Genomic DNA, 17,238 nt, shown 5'->3' with positions numbered 1-17,238 from the left:
TTTAATTTTTTGCTCATGTTACAGGGCCCACCCGGTATAGGTACGAGAAACAAAGGCAATCCACACGATCGCACGCTTATTTATCAATAAGCTCAAATAAAAAATAAAATTAACTGTCTGTGAATAATCAAGTATTGCGTGATAGGGATAAAATCTCGAAATGAGCCGCTGGGTATATAGGTACACTGGGTACAGTATCTATCTAATATTTACCATTAAACGAGCAATTCTTGTATATAAGTATAAAATATGTATATTTCGGGGATCTCGAAAACGGCTCCAACGATTTCGATGAAATTTGGTATGTAGGGGTTTTCGGGGATGAAAAATCGATCTAACTTGGTCTTATCTCTGGGAAAACGATTGTTACCGAGTTTTAGCCCGGGCAAAGCTCGGTCGGCCAGGTACTCAGTCATGAAATGTGGCACTGTTGTTTAAATAATTCATCGTCAATAAAGACCGTACTGTAATTTTTGAAAATTCCTCGGGAACATTATCGCGGAATTTCAATTCAACTGCTGGATGTAAAGATTTACGCTGGTAAAAACTAGTTTTTTTAAAATCAAATAACTGGTAAGCGATCACAGCCACCCATGCCTACAGCATAATTAGGACTGCGGGTGCGTTGCCGGCCTAAAGGGGAGGGGGATAGAGGATGGGGAAACACAGTAGCATAACTACTATTTCACGCCGGTATTCTGTGGGAGTGTGGTACTAGCCCGGTCGAGCCGGCCCATTCGTACTGCAGCCAGCAAGGTTACAGTAAGGCTGATGTGTACCCACATGTTTATCCGCTAACGCATCGTATAGCGCACTCTGTCTTAAGCAGTAATAAACCAGCATTAACATTGAGCGGTCGTTTTACTAACTCCATACATCCCAGTGTCGAACGAGGATATAAAATTACCCACGAGTTTACAAAAAAAAAAAAAAATGTCTCTTGCTGGAAATTTAAACAATTTCGACAGTAAAACGGGCGAGTGGTCCATTTTTAAAGCGAGGTTAACCCAGTTTCTGAAAGTAAATGATGTGAAAGAAGATAATAAGGGTGCGGTATTAATCACCCACCTCAGTGACGAATCGTTTCGTTTAGTACGGAATCTGGCTATACCTAAGGATGTGGAGGGAGACCCTTAGTTTCGACCAGCTGGTGGCATTACTCGACGGGCATTTCAAGCCGAAGCAGTGTTCCTACGGAGACAAGGCGCGATTTTATGGGGCAATACGGAACCCGGGCGAGAGTTTGGGCGACTGGGCGGCACGATTAAGAGGTCTAGCGGGGTTCTGCGACTTCGGTACCTCGCCGATCGTTTTGTATTAGGCATGGGACCGGGGCCCGAACGCGACAAGCTGTTTGAACTAGATGCTTCAAAAGTGACATTAGACCAAGCGCTCAAAGTAGCGGAAGCGGCAGAGTCTGTAAGAGAGGCCAAGACGGTATTGACCAATGAGACCATCATCAAGGAGGAGCCGCTATACCGCGCCTCGAGCGAAGGTGATCACGGCCGCGGCGGCGGCAGCGGCAGCGGCGGCGCGCGGCGAGGCGGCCGGCAGGCGGCGACGGGCCGCGACCAGCTGCTGCTGCGAGATGAGCCGCGTTGTGCCGTATGTGGCATGAAAAACCATGATGCAGACAGGTGTCGTTACAAAAAGTATCGGTGTCCAAAATGTGGTGCAATGGGACACTTGAAGAAAGTGTGCAAGGGTAAAGTTTCGCGAATAAACAATATTAGTGACAATCAAACGGAAGATACGTGTTGTGAGGAGTGTCAAAATTTTAATTTGAGGGACGTTCATACTAAACCTATAGAAATAAAATTGCAACTGGGAGAACATTTTCTTTTAATGGAACTTGATTCAGGGTCTGGTACAAGTGTTATCGCAGATAGTATGTATTTTAGTTTATTCTCAAATTACCAGCTACAGTCTTGTAATTTAAAAAATTGTCTTTATAATGGGCATAAAATCGCACCATTGGGTTATTATTACGATAGAGGCCAAGTATTAAAATAAAATAAAATTAATTAACATCTATGTAGTAAAAAACGGAGGCCCTTACTCGGCCGCGATTTCATGTCAGCATTCGGCTTGGTACTTATGACTAAAATTAATAGTATGTGTGACGACGGTGAGATAAACCAGTTGTTGGAACAGTATCCAGATCAGTGGCGTGATGAGCTTGGCTTGTTTAATAAATTTAAAGTTAGCCTGCAATTAAAAGATAATTCGACTCCAAAGTTTTTTAAGCCCCGCACTGTACCCTTTGCCCTTAAGGAAAAGGTCGAGGAAGAATTAGATCGATTAGTACATTTACGCGTTCTAATTCCAGTCTTTCATTCAAAGTACGCCACTCCGATAGTGCCCGTACTAAAAGAAAATGGTAAGGTCAGGATAGCTGGCGACTTTTCGGTGACCCTAAACAAAGACCTAGTAATAGATAAATACCCCTTGCCTCGGATTGAGGAAGTTTTCGCAAAGATTGGGGGAGGGGAACACTATAGTAAACTAGATCTCAAAAATGCATATAATCAATTTCAGTTGTGTGATACGTCACAAGAATTAACAACAATTAATACCTCGAAGGGCCTGTTTAAATATAGCCGCCTTGTGTATGGCCTAGCTAACGCGCCGGCAGTTTTTCAAAGAGCGATGGAAACCCTTCTTTCTGGAATAGATGGTGTAAGTTGTTGGCTTGACGATATATGTATAACGGGCCCCGACAAAATGACGCATCTACAAAGGTTGCGTAAGGTATTATGTAGGTTAAGTGAGTCGGGCCTGAGGCTTCAAAAAGACAAATGCGATTTTTTTAAATCCAGCGTAACGTATTTAGGGTACGTCATAAATAAAGACGGGTTACACACTTGCCCCGAGAAGGTCAAGGCCATACTCGACGCGCCGGAGCCCACTAACGTCACAGAGGTGAAACGTTTCCTAGGTGTCGTCAACTATTATAGGAATTTTATCCCTAATGCGTCGTCGATAATGAGTCCGTTGCACGAATTGACGCGCGCTGGCGCCCCGTGGGAGTGGGGACCGCGGCAGCGCGCCGCCGTGCGCCGCGTGCGAGGCGAGCTGGCCTCCGAGCGCACGTTGGCGCATTTCGACCCGCGGCGCAGCTGGTGCTGGCCACGGACGCGGGGCCCTCGGGGCTCGGCGCTGTGCTCGCCGTCAAGGACGCCGCCGGCCACGAGCGCCCGCTCGCATACGCTTCTAGGTCCCTCACGGCCAGCGAACGCAACTACAGTCAAATCCAGAAGGAAGCTACGGCCATCATATTTGGCGTAAAAAAGTTTCATCAATACCTTTATGGCCGTAGCGAACCTTTTGTACTTAAAACTGATCATCGCCCGCTAGTTTCCATATTTAATAATAATAACGGCATATCTATTACAACGGCTCTGCGCCTTCAAAGGTATGCGATTATCCTATCGGCTTATAACTACGTAGTGCAGTATACGCCTTGCGAAAATAATGTAGTAGCAGATTATTTCTCACGGGCGCCTATACCTACAGCGCTTGATGACGGTCACAAGCAATCTGATACGTTTTGTTCGCTTAAATTTGTTAATGCCATATCGCCCGCAGTCACGTTTATAGATGTCCAACAGGCGACTGAAAGCGACCCGGTGTTTAAAACTGTAATAAATTACATGATGAAGGGCTGGCCGCGTAAAATAGTTTGCGAATCGATTAGGCCTTATTTTCTATGCAGAGCAGACTTGCAATTTGAAAACGGAATCTTACTACGAGGTCATAAAGTTGTTATTCCTACGATACTTAGAGAAAAAATGTTAAGTGAACTACACAGCTCACATCTAGGTATAGTAAAAATGAAATCCAATGCGCGCAGCCGAATGTGGTGGCCGGGTATTGACGAGTCAATAGAACGGTGCAGCGGCGCGTGCGCCTCGTGCCTGGCGGTGCGAGCGGCGCCGCCCGCGCCTGGCCGCGCCCGGCCGGACCCTGGCATCGCCTCCACATTGATTATATGGCAATAGGGCAAAGGGTGTATCTGGTGGTCATCGACGCGTATAGTAAATGGCTCGAGTGCTTGCACATGCATAACGATACCACTACTCAATCTTTAATCAGCAAACTTAAATATTTATTTAGTACTTTCGGAATTCCGCAGGTAATAGTATCAGATAATGATGCTAAAATTAATTGTAAGGCATTCAACTTATTCTGTTCCAACAACGGGATTAAATATATCACCTCGCCAATTTATCATCCAAATAGTAACGGGATCGCTGAAAATTCAGTAAAAAATTGTAAAAAGATGTTAAAATGTATTTTAAAAGAAGACATGAAACCAGACATTGTCCACGATAAACTTTTAGGCTACTTAGGTGAATATAGAAATACCGTGCACTGTACTACCGGCGAAGCACCAGCCAAATTAATGTTTGGAAGAAATTTAAGAACTCGGCTAGATCTCATATTCCCAACGAAACGTTGTGATCAGGTAGAAACCGTATGTCGAAGAAAATTCGACATAGGTGATGTTGTTTTCGCTAGGTGGTACAGTGCAAGGAGAGAAACCTGGGAACAAGGTATTATTACAGATAAAGTTGGTCACAAAATGTACAAAGTTCGCGTATTTAAATATAATTCTTATTGTATAAGACATACGGACCAGTTAATTTTGTTTAAAGGTGATGTTGTTGACGGGTCTTTGAACATCGATAACCCAATCGATGCCCGGCCTCAATGTAATAATAGGACCCCACGCCGTGCTACGGTTGATACCGAACCGGTACTACCCCGGGACCTTCCTCCTGCCAGCACCTCAGCGGAGGAGGAAGAGAGTGCGGGAACGGGGCTCAGACGGAGCACGACTTGTGGGTCGATTGTGACGCGGACGGCGGCGAGATCGGTCCCGGCGACAGCGCGCAGGCGTCCGCACCGGACACGATGGCAGTGCCAGCGCAGGCGGCCCAGCCGGCGGTGCTCGCGGCCGAGCCGGCTGCGCTCGCGCCCGAGGCGCCCCCTCGCGCAGATGCGGAGGGAACGCGCCGGCACTTGTTGCGTCCGCGCGTCAAAGTTAATTATAAAATAAGATAATAGATAAGATAGTATTCTATATATTTTTTTTTTTAGGTTTCTAAAATAAGGGGTGAGGGATGATGTGTACCCACATGTTTATCCGCTAACGCATCGTATAGCGCACTCTGTCTTAAGCAGTAATAAACCAGCATTAACATTGAGCGGTCGTTTTACTAACTCCATACATCCCAAAGGCTCTACCACATGTAACGTGTGTGAATTTGTCAATAAAGTCGAATAAATAAAAATTGAAAATACAAACTGAAATATAGATGCACAGAAAAACGAGAAAAATAAGACCATCACTGGGAATCGAACCCAGGTCCTCGGTATTCCGTACCGCGTGCTATACCGCTACACCACTGATGGTCAACTTCCCTATGCACCTCATATCTCAACGTTTCTTATTTAGCCACTTAAGCAGTGACGCTAGCGACATCTATGCCGTAGCCCTCATCGAGAAACTTTTTCGGCACTCCATTGGAACTAACCGCTCACCCGGACAAGAGATATCGTTACTAAGCAATCAAATTAAGATTGGATTGATTGGTTTGGAGGACCTGGGTTCGATTCCCAGTGATGGTCTTATTTTTCTGGTTTTTCTGTGCATCTATATTTCAGTTTGTATTTTCAATTTAGGTTTTACGGGATGACCGTAAAAGTAAAAATTTGGAACTGAAATAAAAAATACAAAAAGATTCCAAAAAACCAATCGAATAAATAAAACTAAATTAACTGTCTTTGATTATGATGATTAGTCAAGTATTTAATAAGTAGAAGTAATTATCAACGAATCATCCGAACAGATAGAATACTTGCCACTTGAGAAAAGTTACGAGTATCTCAGTTCTTTTCCGCGTGCGGGCGTATGATTAATCGTCATTTGAATAATCAGTGCGCCCCGCCTTTTCGCCGTTGTGATGAGAAAAAGTTAATTGATGTTTGAATTAATGCTCTCTTATGCTCATGGATGAGATCTTTTCTGTGACTAAAACGTTTTTATGTAACGAGGGTTCCCTGGTCAAACCCAATAACTCGATCTAATAATTCAATAAACATTTCGAATTTAAACTTCTACATATAGTGTTCTTTCTCAATCAAAGTCAAAATATCTTTATTCAATTTAGGCTATAACAAGCACTTATGAATGTCAAAAAAAATCTACCACCGGCTCGGAAAAACCTCTGTTGAGAAGAATCCGGCAAGAAACTCAACGAGGTAGGTATATTTTTTTAAACAGATTTACAATATTATTAAATGATTACATCACAAGTACCTATTTCAACAGTCAACTACTTTGACTTATTGGGTTTGACCAGGGAACCCTCGATAATCTCTATTCATTGATCACAAATGGCTTAAGAGGTTTGCGAAAGCTCTATCTATAAAGCTTAAGCAAAAACAAAAATATCCAAACAAACTGTTAAGGGTTCTATCAGTGGTAAATTATGGGTCAATTAACTTTTAGAAGTCCCCGGTAAAGACTAGTGTGCTAGAACTTTTTAACTTATTAAATGCACCAAACAAATACACGTTTCAGTACAGCTACAGGTGGTTCAAAATCCCTTATATAAAGGGATGTGCAACCCCGTGCTTTCAGTCTCGCGTCGTCCGCCGAAGGGAGAGGGCGTGCCACGCTCGCACGAAACTTTAGTCGCGTAGCATTTGCAGTGCAAGTAACTTAATATCGTGGGTTGTATGTGTATTTATTTATGTGGTAAGTATTTAATTTACAAGATTAAGGGTTTCACGTTAGCATTTCTGGCCTTGTTGTCTAACGAACTCTGAATCACAATCGTTTTCACCACTTCACACAGTTCTTCCACTTCTTCTTCTTTCTGTCACACGTTATAAGATGAGGGTAGAAAAAGATGGCGAATGCGATTGCGACCGTCATCGCGTTAAGCAATAAGCCTGATGCCGTATTAACTAACGTTTCTGACGCTCGCGATTGCAATCAAATGACAGATTTCACATACAAAAACTGTCATTTGATTGCGATCGCGCACCATAAACGTTAGGCAATACGGGCAAGCGGAGTGGATTCCGTAGGGACTATAAATTGCAACGATTAACTTCATAGAATTTCGATAAAAACTTACATGCAGCCGACCATAAAAGCCAAAAAATATGTTATATGGGGCCTAATTTACAATATTCGATATTTATTTTGGTCAAATGTCAAATTATTTAAAGGTCCTCGTACCAAGAAAATTTCACCCTCGTAAAGACAGCGATAACACCGCCATGTCCGATACACTGATTAAACGATAAAATTTTGACAATCAATAAAGTTATTTGAGTATGTCACAAAACAAAAATACCTTAGTTATGTAGAATCAACCCTTGTATTTAAAACCCCCTGGTCAGAAGCATCCTGTAGATTTACTACGTGTCAAGGATAGGGTACCGTATTGTACGCACATGGACGGAACACTGTACAGGGTGATTTCAGGGTCTTGATCCCAAATATTATTTTCTAACCCAGCATGTGATTGCGCTGAAATTAAATTGAAATCATTTTTTATTTTTTTATTCGACTGGATGGAAAACGAGCAAGTGGGTCTCCTGATGGTAAGAAGTCACCACCGCCCATAAACATCTGTAACACCAGGGGTATTGCAGATGCATTGCCAACCTAGAGGCCTAAGATGGGATACCTCAAGTGCCAGTAATTTCACCGGCTGTCTTACTCTCCACGCCGAAACACAACAGTGCAAGCACTACTGCTTCACTGTAGCAATCCGGGCGGACCTTGCACAAGGTCCTACCACCTGCAAAAACAACAATGCACTGCAATTGAAACACTGATGTCTTATGAAAGAAATAAAGAAAGAAAGAAAAAAAATATTGCTTATAAAAAAACACATACGAGTATTAATGAGAAGGTACATGCTCAGCTATGAGGCTAAAGGTTCAGGCTCAGCATGCGGGTGAGGACTATGCTTCACCGCGCTGATTTTCAACCTGCTCCTTTACACAGCGTACAGAAATTACACGGGATGGGTAGGACTTGACTTAAAATAGATACGGTCGGTTTCCTAACTCATGTATCCACTTTTTCATACTAGTTTCATAGAAAAGTGGATACCTTTCATTTATTTTAATAAAAAAAAATTAACTTTAAATTATGGTCACCATATTTCTTAATCTCTAATCTCTTTAAAAACTAACCGAGTAATAATGTCACATTACGTCAAAGTCAATCAACGTGATAACAAAGTAGGGAGACCATAATCACCAATCATTCCAGTTTTTTTGTTGCTTACAAAACAAACTAAGTCATATTATAATACCTTTAGTCCCATCTTATTGTGATTCTTTAATTAAAGTATGTTAATGTTCATATTTTGCCCCACAATCCCGAAATCGCCCTTTATAGGTATGTATTTGTGTGTTACAGTCAATATTGTGACATAGGTGGTAGCGAATTATAATCGTGTTTGCGTTGCCAACAAATATGATGGAATGGAAATGTAAGCGTCACCGGTTTTCCTCAGTGACGGCGGAATTCAATTCCACTCGTATCATAAACGATTTTTTTATGATACATACTGTTTGCATTGATCTTGCGGTTATAAAGCCAGGAGCAATGAAGAGGTCAAAACAAACTACGGGTATTACAAGGTGGATGAAAAGTTCTTAACTAAACAATTAACTATATCTATGATAACCTAACCTAACCAACAAACAGTTGGAAAACCCCCGGCTTTGTCACTTCAAAGTTCAATATCTCAAAAACGGCTAAACCGATTTTGATGAAACATATCTAATCTAAGAACCATCGCTAGCAAACCTGATTTCAAATAAAAAACAATAAATTAAAAAAATCAAAAACCCGACTGCCTTAAAAAATACTAAAAGGAACAAAATAAGCCTAGTGGTCTAGAACTCTGTTAAACTAGGTAGCTAATTTAAAGTTCAACAGTCGGGACCCATTTAAATCGTGACGCTGAAAAACTCTTAGTAATAGGTCCCGAACTTTAAAGTAGCTACTTAACAGAGTTCTAGACCACTAGGCTTATTTTGTTCCTTTTAGTTTTGGCAGTCGGGTTTTTGATTTTTTTATTTTTTTTTCATCTCAGTAGCTCAAAGAGGCAGGTTTTGTAATGAAAAATAGTGAGCAAAATCGCATTGTATTATATTCCATAAACGGCCATCTCATATAATAATAATAATAATAATTAAATTCATTTATTCAAGTAACATTACGACTCATTTTGTTAAACAATTTATCTTAACCTATGTTAGTAAAAATTACAATAAATAAAATAAAATAAAAGATAAATAAAAACAAAATTAAATTCATGAAAATAATTCCTTATTTAACCATCCCACTAGAGATGGCACAAACAGCGTTTTATATACGGGCAGTCCCATCTGCTCGCGATCATGTTCAGGACGCTGTTGGCGCTGCCCCGCACCCTGCGCACCAGAGACGCACACCTCTTGCGCATGGTGGAGTAAAAACAGTCCACGCGCGCTTCAGCGAACATCCCGGATGCGCTACAGAACCGTGGCAGCCCCAACAGTACCCTGAACGCATTATTATATTGAACACGGAGGGCACTGTATGATTTTTTGAGTGTACCTAGCCCACAGGCTGCACGTGTAGAAAGAGGTACAATATGCTCTGAAAAGAGTGATCTTGACGTCACTCGAGCACCGTGCAAACCTGCGTACCAACATATTAGCTCGCACCGACAATGCCCTCCGCTCACGTTCAATCTCCTGATCGTCTTTCAGGTCAGGAATCAAGACATGGCCTAGATAAATACATTATTAACATTGTGCTATCTTATCATTAGACTGACTGTAATGAAAGCTCAACATTAGACCAAATTTGATTTACATTATGTCGAAGTGCCTGAGTTTGTGTCAGTGTTAACGGAAACAACGAAACTCGTCCTTAACTTTTGGGGAAGGAAAGATATAATTACCCAGTGAAAAGTTGGCCTAATTTGGAAATCTGTTTAAGGAAAATGGACGCTTTTCTTTTATACATTAAGTAAGTTACTGCTCTGCTCATGTTTGTACGACAAAAACCTTCTTTTTGATTTATTTTATCTTTTTTTAACCCCCGACGAAAAAGAGGGGTGTTATAAGTTTGACCGCTATGTGTGTGTGTCTGTGTGTCTGTGTGTCTGTGTGTCTGTCTGTGGCACCGTAGCTCTTAAACGGGTGGACCGATTTGAATGCGGTTTTTTTATTTGAAAGCTGGTTTTCTAGCGATGGATCTTAGACATGATTTATCAAAATCGGTTCAGCCGTTTCAAGATCATCAGATCTTTTGTTCGCTGCGGTAGGAATCTTAGACGGATAATGGATATTTACTTTACTTTCAAACATATTTGGGACCTAAAATTTGACACACCCATGTATGCTATATAGCTATGCAAGATTATGGAATTCTCGGCCTGATGCTGCAGCCAGGATATCCAGAACACTAGTAGGTACACTCTTAATAAAACTATAGCAGATATATCGTGTTTGGGTTCGTTTTTATCAGTATTTGATTCTACAAACAATGCAATGGTGGCAACAGGATGAGCTGATGCTGCAGCCAGGATATCTAGCACAATAGTACACTCTATAAAAACCGCTATGTTGTAGGTAACGACTGTAGCCGAATTTTCGCGAATACTTCGGCACTTTGGACGAAGACGTAGACTTCGCTCTTCTGTCGGTAAACTCGTGCACATCAAAGGGTTTCAACGCGATAAACTTCGCTTGCACGTGTGGACGTCGTCTAACAGACATGCCTAATAATTACCTAGTTCTTGATACTTTCTCTAAAGGCCGGCAGCGGACCATAGGCTGCTTGAGTAGTTGGTACTCATGGGCAGTGGTGATCATTTCCCATCAGATGACCCGCTTGCTCGTTTGCCTCCTTCTCATAATAAAAAAGTAATCATCCACTGTAGCTGTTTTTTTGCTATTTCCTGTTTCAATCAGTGACAGGAACAGCTTCGTCCATTTTTTTACGATAATGCAGTGTGCCCATTTACATTCGGCGTAGACCGAAGTTTTATCGCAACGTACCTTAAGAAAAAACCTCTACGTCTGAAATTGACAGTACCTGACTGACCTGACTATATACTTTTCGTCTTTTTCTACATACCCACCATCCATATTACTTTGCCTTCGTTTGCTACGCTCCACTTGTATAAGGGAAAGAAACAAGCATTCCGGAACGTTCCCGAGACAAATAGAAAGACTAACCAAGTGCGAGTTGGCTTCATGCACCACGAGTTCCGTGCCACCCAAAAAGAAACCCAACCAAGCTGCAACCAAGTCAACCAGCCAAATTGGTACTAGTACAAAAAGAACCATGTTAACCAAGCAGTTTGACTTATGGCCTCTCAAGAGAACTTTTTGGAATTTATGTAGTTACGAAATCACATCTGAAATTTAACATTAAGAAAATCCTAATGTGGTTATACCAAAGACATTACAGGTAAGGAAAAACATCGAGAGGAAATCAACATACCTACCAAATTCAGTGGTATTATGTAAGGTTATTTGAATCTGAAAGAAGGCAGCAGTGGGACAGGTATAGGTAGGTAGATAAGATAATGAAATTATGATGAGCTGGTTCATTAGAGGAACCTCTTTGGTACTAAATTAAAATGACAATTTGGTATTTACATGCCGTTTCAACGATATCACTGTGTGTCATCAAAACAACTCAATATTCCCACCGGATTGCCTAAATTTTATTCTAGAAATATCTACACTACCTGCGAGGAGTTGCATCCGAAGACATATCAATTTATATATACATATAACTAGCTTTTACCCGCGGCTTCGCCCGCGTGGAATTCGGTTATCGCGCGCTGTTCCCTCGGGAACTGTGCATTTTTCCGGGATAAAAAGTAGCCTATGTCACTCCCCATAAACTATCTCTATGCCAAAAAATGTTTTAACAAAAAATGGAACCGACTTCAAAAACCTTGAAAATAATTTTCTACTAGTTTGAAGTCGGTGCCACAGCACGAGCCAGCAGGAGTGGAACTGTAGTCGTCTACCTCACCTACATACTATATATTGGGCTTCAATCACTCCTGCTGGCTCGTGCTGAGGCACCGACTTCAAACTAGTAGAAAATTATTTTCAAGGTTTTTGAAGTCGGTTCCATATTTTGTTAAAAATAAAATTCTTAGGTTTTAGTGATTTGTAGCCAAAGTGCATCTCACAACGATTCCATTAAGCTCAAACACAGCATAGTTATATCATTTTATAACAGAGTACCGGTACCTACACGGTCTTCTTTATCAGGGTTCAGTTCACCCAATGATACTTTCTGAATGTAAATACTTAACTTGATGCCAAAATCGCTATAGGTGTGCTTTAAAAATTCGAGGGTTGCCCTCGATTTCTCTAAGATCCCATCATCAGATCCTGACTTGGTGTCAATGGGACCACCTCGGAAGCATATCCTTTAGAACTAAAAAAGAAATAAACTAAAAAAAATCGGCCCACAATTAGCGGAATAATCGCGTAACGAGCATACAAAAAAAAACATCACTCGAATTGAGAACCTCCTCCTTTTTTGAAGTCGGTTAAAAAATCAAGTCAACCCGTCGCTCCGTTTCGACGTGAAAGACGGACAAACATACAGGCACAATTTCGCATTTATAATATTATATGGATAGTCAACCAATACCTAGGCCACCATGGAACCCTGTTTTACTTAATAAATAATATTATTTGTCTATAAGTTAGCGTGTTACTTTATCGAATAACGTAAATTGTCGTTACGACACGGTTCTGTGATGGTATAGGAATCCAGCATAGGAAACCTAAAACCTTCCGAAAATCATTTTTCTCACTTCCTTGGTTGCCTATCGAAAATGAATGACATAAAAACACTTTTTTTAATATTTATTCTTAATACATAAATACATAAATTTATTTTTAACCCCTGACGCAAAAAGAGGGCTGTTATTATTTTACTATCTTAATTTTGAACAATTTTTTGTAAAAATACCAAAACTATTATTTTTCTTAAAATAGGTCACTTTTACTTTTTTTTTTAATGTCTTCATTGTGTAAGACATGGTATAAACCGTAAATCTTTTAAATAATGCACATACGGGCAGGAATACAGACAGATTTAATAGTAGGTCCCTTGTTTAAGGAACACTAAAAACGAATTAAACTAGACCTGACCCCTGTATCTCAGACAAGGGTCATCTTATTCACTGAACAAGTGAACATCAACTGTGCCTTCGTCAGAACAAATCCCGCCTTAATCCGAAGGGATTATGTTATATTTTCCAGTTCACTTCTCACGTTTCCCGCTCACTTCCTAGCAATTTGTCAGAGTTTAGTTACACTGCGAATAAGAAAAGAAACATGGTGTTCTTCTTGCTTGTTTTGTTTTATGTTGTTGTTTCAAAATGTATACATTTCGTACTAGAGTATAATACGATATAAAGGATTAGAAAAATTGAGCGCCATTTTGTTTGAAACTAAATAAATAAATATAATCATCATGGGTCAATTGACAACAATTCGCACCTTGAGAATGAGACTATCATTAAACAAATTTGTCATCTCTGAAAATGACACTGAAAGAATTTTAACGCATAGTTTAATTTTGTAATATTTTCAACCCCCGACGCAAAAAGAGGGGTGTTAAAGTTTGACCGCTATGTGCGTCTGTGTGTGGCACCGTAGCTCTTAAACGAGTGGATTTGAAAGCAGGTTTTCTAGCGATGGTTCTTAGATATGTTTTATCAAAATCAGTTCAGCCGTTTTTGGAAAATTGAACTTTGAAGTGACAAAGTCGGGGGTTTTCCAACGTTTTGATGGTTAGGTTATTTGTGGCAGTCTCATTCTCAAGGTGCGAAACTAAACAAAGCTTGGGTACTAGGCAACGGATAAACATACTTATGATATTAATATATCCTTAAATACATATTAAACATCCAAGACCCGAGAACAAACATTCGTATTATTCATTCAACTTCACGTTTTTCACTTAAAATAATTGAACACAGCAAGAACTTCGTATTATTATTTTTAATCAAATGACATTTTATTGACTGTTTCAATATTATGAGTAAGATATCTTTTAGTCTATAATAATTGAAATGACAAATACACGGCAAAAATTCTACCAAGTAAAATATAGTAAGTACCTAAACATATTTTATTCTTAATCGAAATAGTAAATATTTCTTCATTATTGTGATTTCTTTATTACAGTTATTTTGATGTCTAATAATGATACGGTTGTTTAGGTAACAATTTACAACAAAGCTAGATAGAATAGGTGTTTCTACAGACACCGACTAAAATAAGGTTACTGACTAAGTGACTACGTAATAATTATAATTATTTGCACTGACAAAATTTTCTCTTAATGGACCCAACTGAAATCTTGCTGCTGGCTAAGCAGCGTCGCTTCATAATCAAAGTCGAAGTCGAAATGTCTTTATTCACACTTATGAATGTCAAAAAATCTACCACCATTATATAATAACTCCCACTTCTTTCACGTACGTGCCCAGACCACCAGTATTATTATTATTATTATTGGAGTAAAAATTTTTGTTTGCCTAATTTATAGTCTTGAAGTTAGGTTGTACAATTTCTACATTGTGTGGCTGGGACACGAAGCTGCTTAATACTTTATGTATACATACCTATAGTACCGGTACATACCGGTAGTTAACGACACGTCTAGACTGTACTAGATGGGAAGTTCCCAATCCGCACTGGGCCCGCGTGGGATCTACGGCCCAAACCCTCTCATTCTGGGAGGAGGCCTGTGCCCAGCAGTGGGACGTATATAGGCTAAGATCATGATGATGATGATCAAGCATAACTAATCTTAATTTACGTTACTAGGCGTGATACGGGACGACGGCAGATTTGAGCACATTACGGCTGTCATTTCCTCTTCCATATTTTTTGTCACGTAATTGATGTTACAATATATTCGACTCGACGGGCGTATGGTTGTACGCAATTTGTTTGTTGAGTACTTTTTACGCAGTTTTTACGCATCTGGCGGCATAAACTCGTCTTAACTCGAAAAGTTTCGAAGTTTCGGGGAAGGCGTGTCGGTTCAGGTCCTTATTACATATGGCGTTGGATTAATTATCATACATTTGGAAAGTTTCTTTGAGGTTCGGTGAAAGCCTAATAATATCCTTTGTGGTATAAATTACATTATATTAATATTGTAAAGACGCAAGTTTCTGGGTATATAATTGTTTGTGTGTAAGTTTGCGAGGTACCTACCTTTAAAAGTTACTGAACGCATTTTGATGATAATTTGCAAATTTTTAAATTGACTCAAAAATCAAGAAATCTAAAATCAAGTGGAAGACGTCCACTGTTGAACACACGCAACTCTCACGATGTCATCAGTCCACCTAGTGGGAGGCCTGCCAACGCTTCGTCCAAACTTCGTCCGACGCTTCGTCGTTCGTCTAAAGTACCTACAGTCACCAGTACCAATATTATCTGACACAACAAATCGTGCATAAATATCTGATACAATTCTATTTCTAGGGCTGGTAAGACGTGTGTGATATTTTTGCACGCTCCGCCATGGCAGATATTAATGCAGGTGATTATATCCTCGTTTAACACGTTCGCCGGCGGTAAAGGGCATTACCGTAAAATAAGAACCACGTCATATTACAGTACTTAAGTACGCAGTATTTATTCGAGATTGCCTGTAAAACAGTATGGTGCTTCCCGAGCAAAACACATAAGCATTGATACGTGTAGCATTTTTAGGGTTCCGGAGCCAAAATGGCAAAAACGGAACCCTTATAGTTTCGCCATGTATGTCTGTCAGTCTGTCTGTCCGTCCGCGGCTTTGCTCAGGAACTATCAATGCTAGAAAGCTGTAATTTTGCACGGATATATAGATAAACTATGCCGACAAAATGGTACAATTAAAAATTCAAAAAACATTTTTTTAGGGTACCTCCCATAGACGTAAAGTGGGGGTGTTTAAATTCAGGATGGTAGTAAGTATATCAAACTTTCAAGGAAAACTATAACGGCTAAGATTGCTTGAGAATTATTAGTAGTTTATGAGGAAATAGCAGCCTAAGGCATAAAATATACCAAAACTTGGAAGATTCCGTATAAAATACGAAATCCTTAGAAAAATATTACTTCATTTTTTCGTAATGGCTACGGAACCTTATTTTGAGCGTGTCTGACACGCTCTTGGCCGGTTTTTTTTACTTTTATGTGATGTAGGTACAACAACTGTCGCACTACTGCCGAAACAACGTGTAATAACAGCTCGAGTCAAAGAATACTAACTATTACTACGTACCTACTCGAGTACCTACTGCTATAGCCGTAGTTTCATTTTGTATGAAAAAAAGTACTGTCATTCGAGTACATTCCATGTCTTAGGTACCGCCGGCGAACGTGTTAAAGTAAACTCAATCTATTTTGCACGTTAAATAGATTCGCATTTAAAACCTACTTGGGTCCTGTGCGGAAATTGCCTCTTTCCTGGGAGGCCTTTGAAAACACTATTAGAGGTAACTGTATGTCCTCTAATGTTAATAAGATTGAAAAAGGTATTTGCGGAGGAGCTGAGTTAGCTAACAAATAAAGTCGTCATAAAACATAGAACGAACCGGAGACATTAAGGGGCTGTTTCACCGTCCATTGATTAGTGTTACTATCATCATCCCAGCTTATATACGTCCCACTGCTGGGCACAGGCCTCCTCTCAGAACAAGAGGGCTTGGGCCATAGTTCCCACGCGGGCCCAGTGCGGATTGGGAACATCGCACGCACCATTGAATCGCTTCGCAGGCTTGTGCAGGTTTCCTCACGATGTTTTCCTTCACCGCAAAGCTCGTGGAAATTTCAAATGTAATTCCGCACATGAATTTCGAAAAACTCAGAGGTGCGAGCCGGGGTTCGAACCCTCTGCTTGAGAGGCGATAGGTCAAACCACTAGGCCACCACGGCTTACAGGCCACCACGGCTTACGGATTAGTGTTAACTGACGGTTAAATGTGATGCCGTCTCTATTTGTTTTGTTCGAATCGACGGAGACGGTATCACATTTAACCGTCAGTTAACACTAATCAATGGATGGTGAAACAGCCCCTAAAGCTGCGTTTCCACCACAGATGTGCGAGGATGGGTTCGTTAAAGAATTGTTTCTCTGGTGCATAGGTACAGTCGTTACGA

The 17,238-nt window shown here is 40.5% G+C and overlaps 1 protein-coding gene and 1 pseudogene across 2 annotated transcripts in view; both read left to right on the top strand.

Annotated features, from left to right (window-relative positions):
* LOC141429542 (parapinopsin-like) overlaps positions 1–17,238 on the top strand; it is a gene marked incomplete in the record, with an annotated part of 194,628 nt that overhangs the window by 63,874 nt on the left and 113,516 nt on the right. Inside the window, 1 exon segment of one of the 2 annotated variants that reach the window (XM_074089887.1) lies at positions 6,671–6,766. 2 annotated transcript variants of the gene reach the window in all.
* On the top strand, positions 934–5,067 carry LOC141429847 (uncharacterized; annotated as a pseudogene).

Source organism: Choristoneura fumiferana, chromosome 7, assembly GCF_025370935.1.
Source record: "Choristoneura fumiferana chromosome 7, NRCan_CFum_1, whole genome shotgun sequence".
In the NCBI taxonomy this organism is placed as follows: domain Eukaryota; kingdom Metazoa; phylum Arthropoda; class Insecta; order Lepidoptera; family Tortricidae; genus Choristoneura; species Choristoneura fumiferana.
This window is presented reverse-complemented; position numbering and strand designations above follow the sequence as displayed.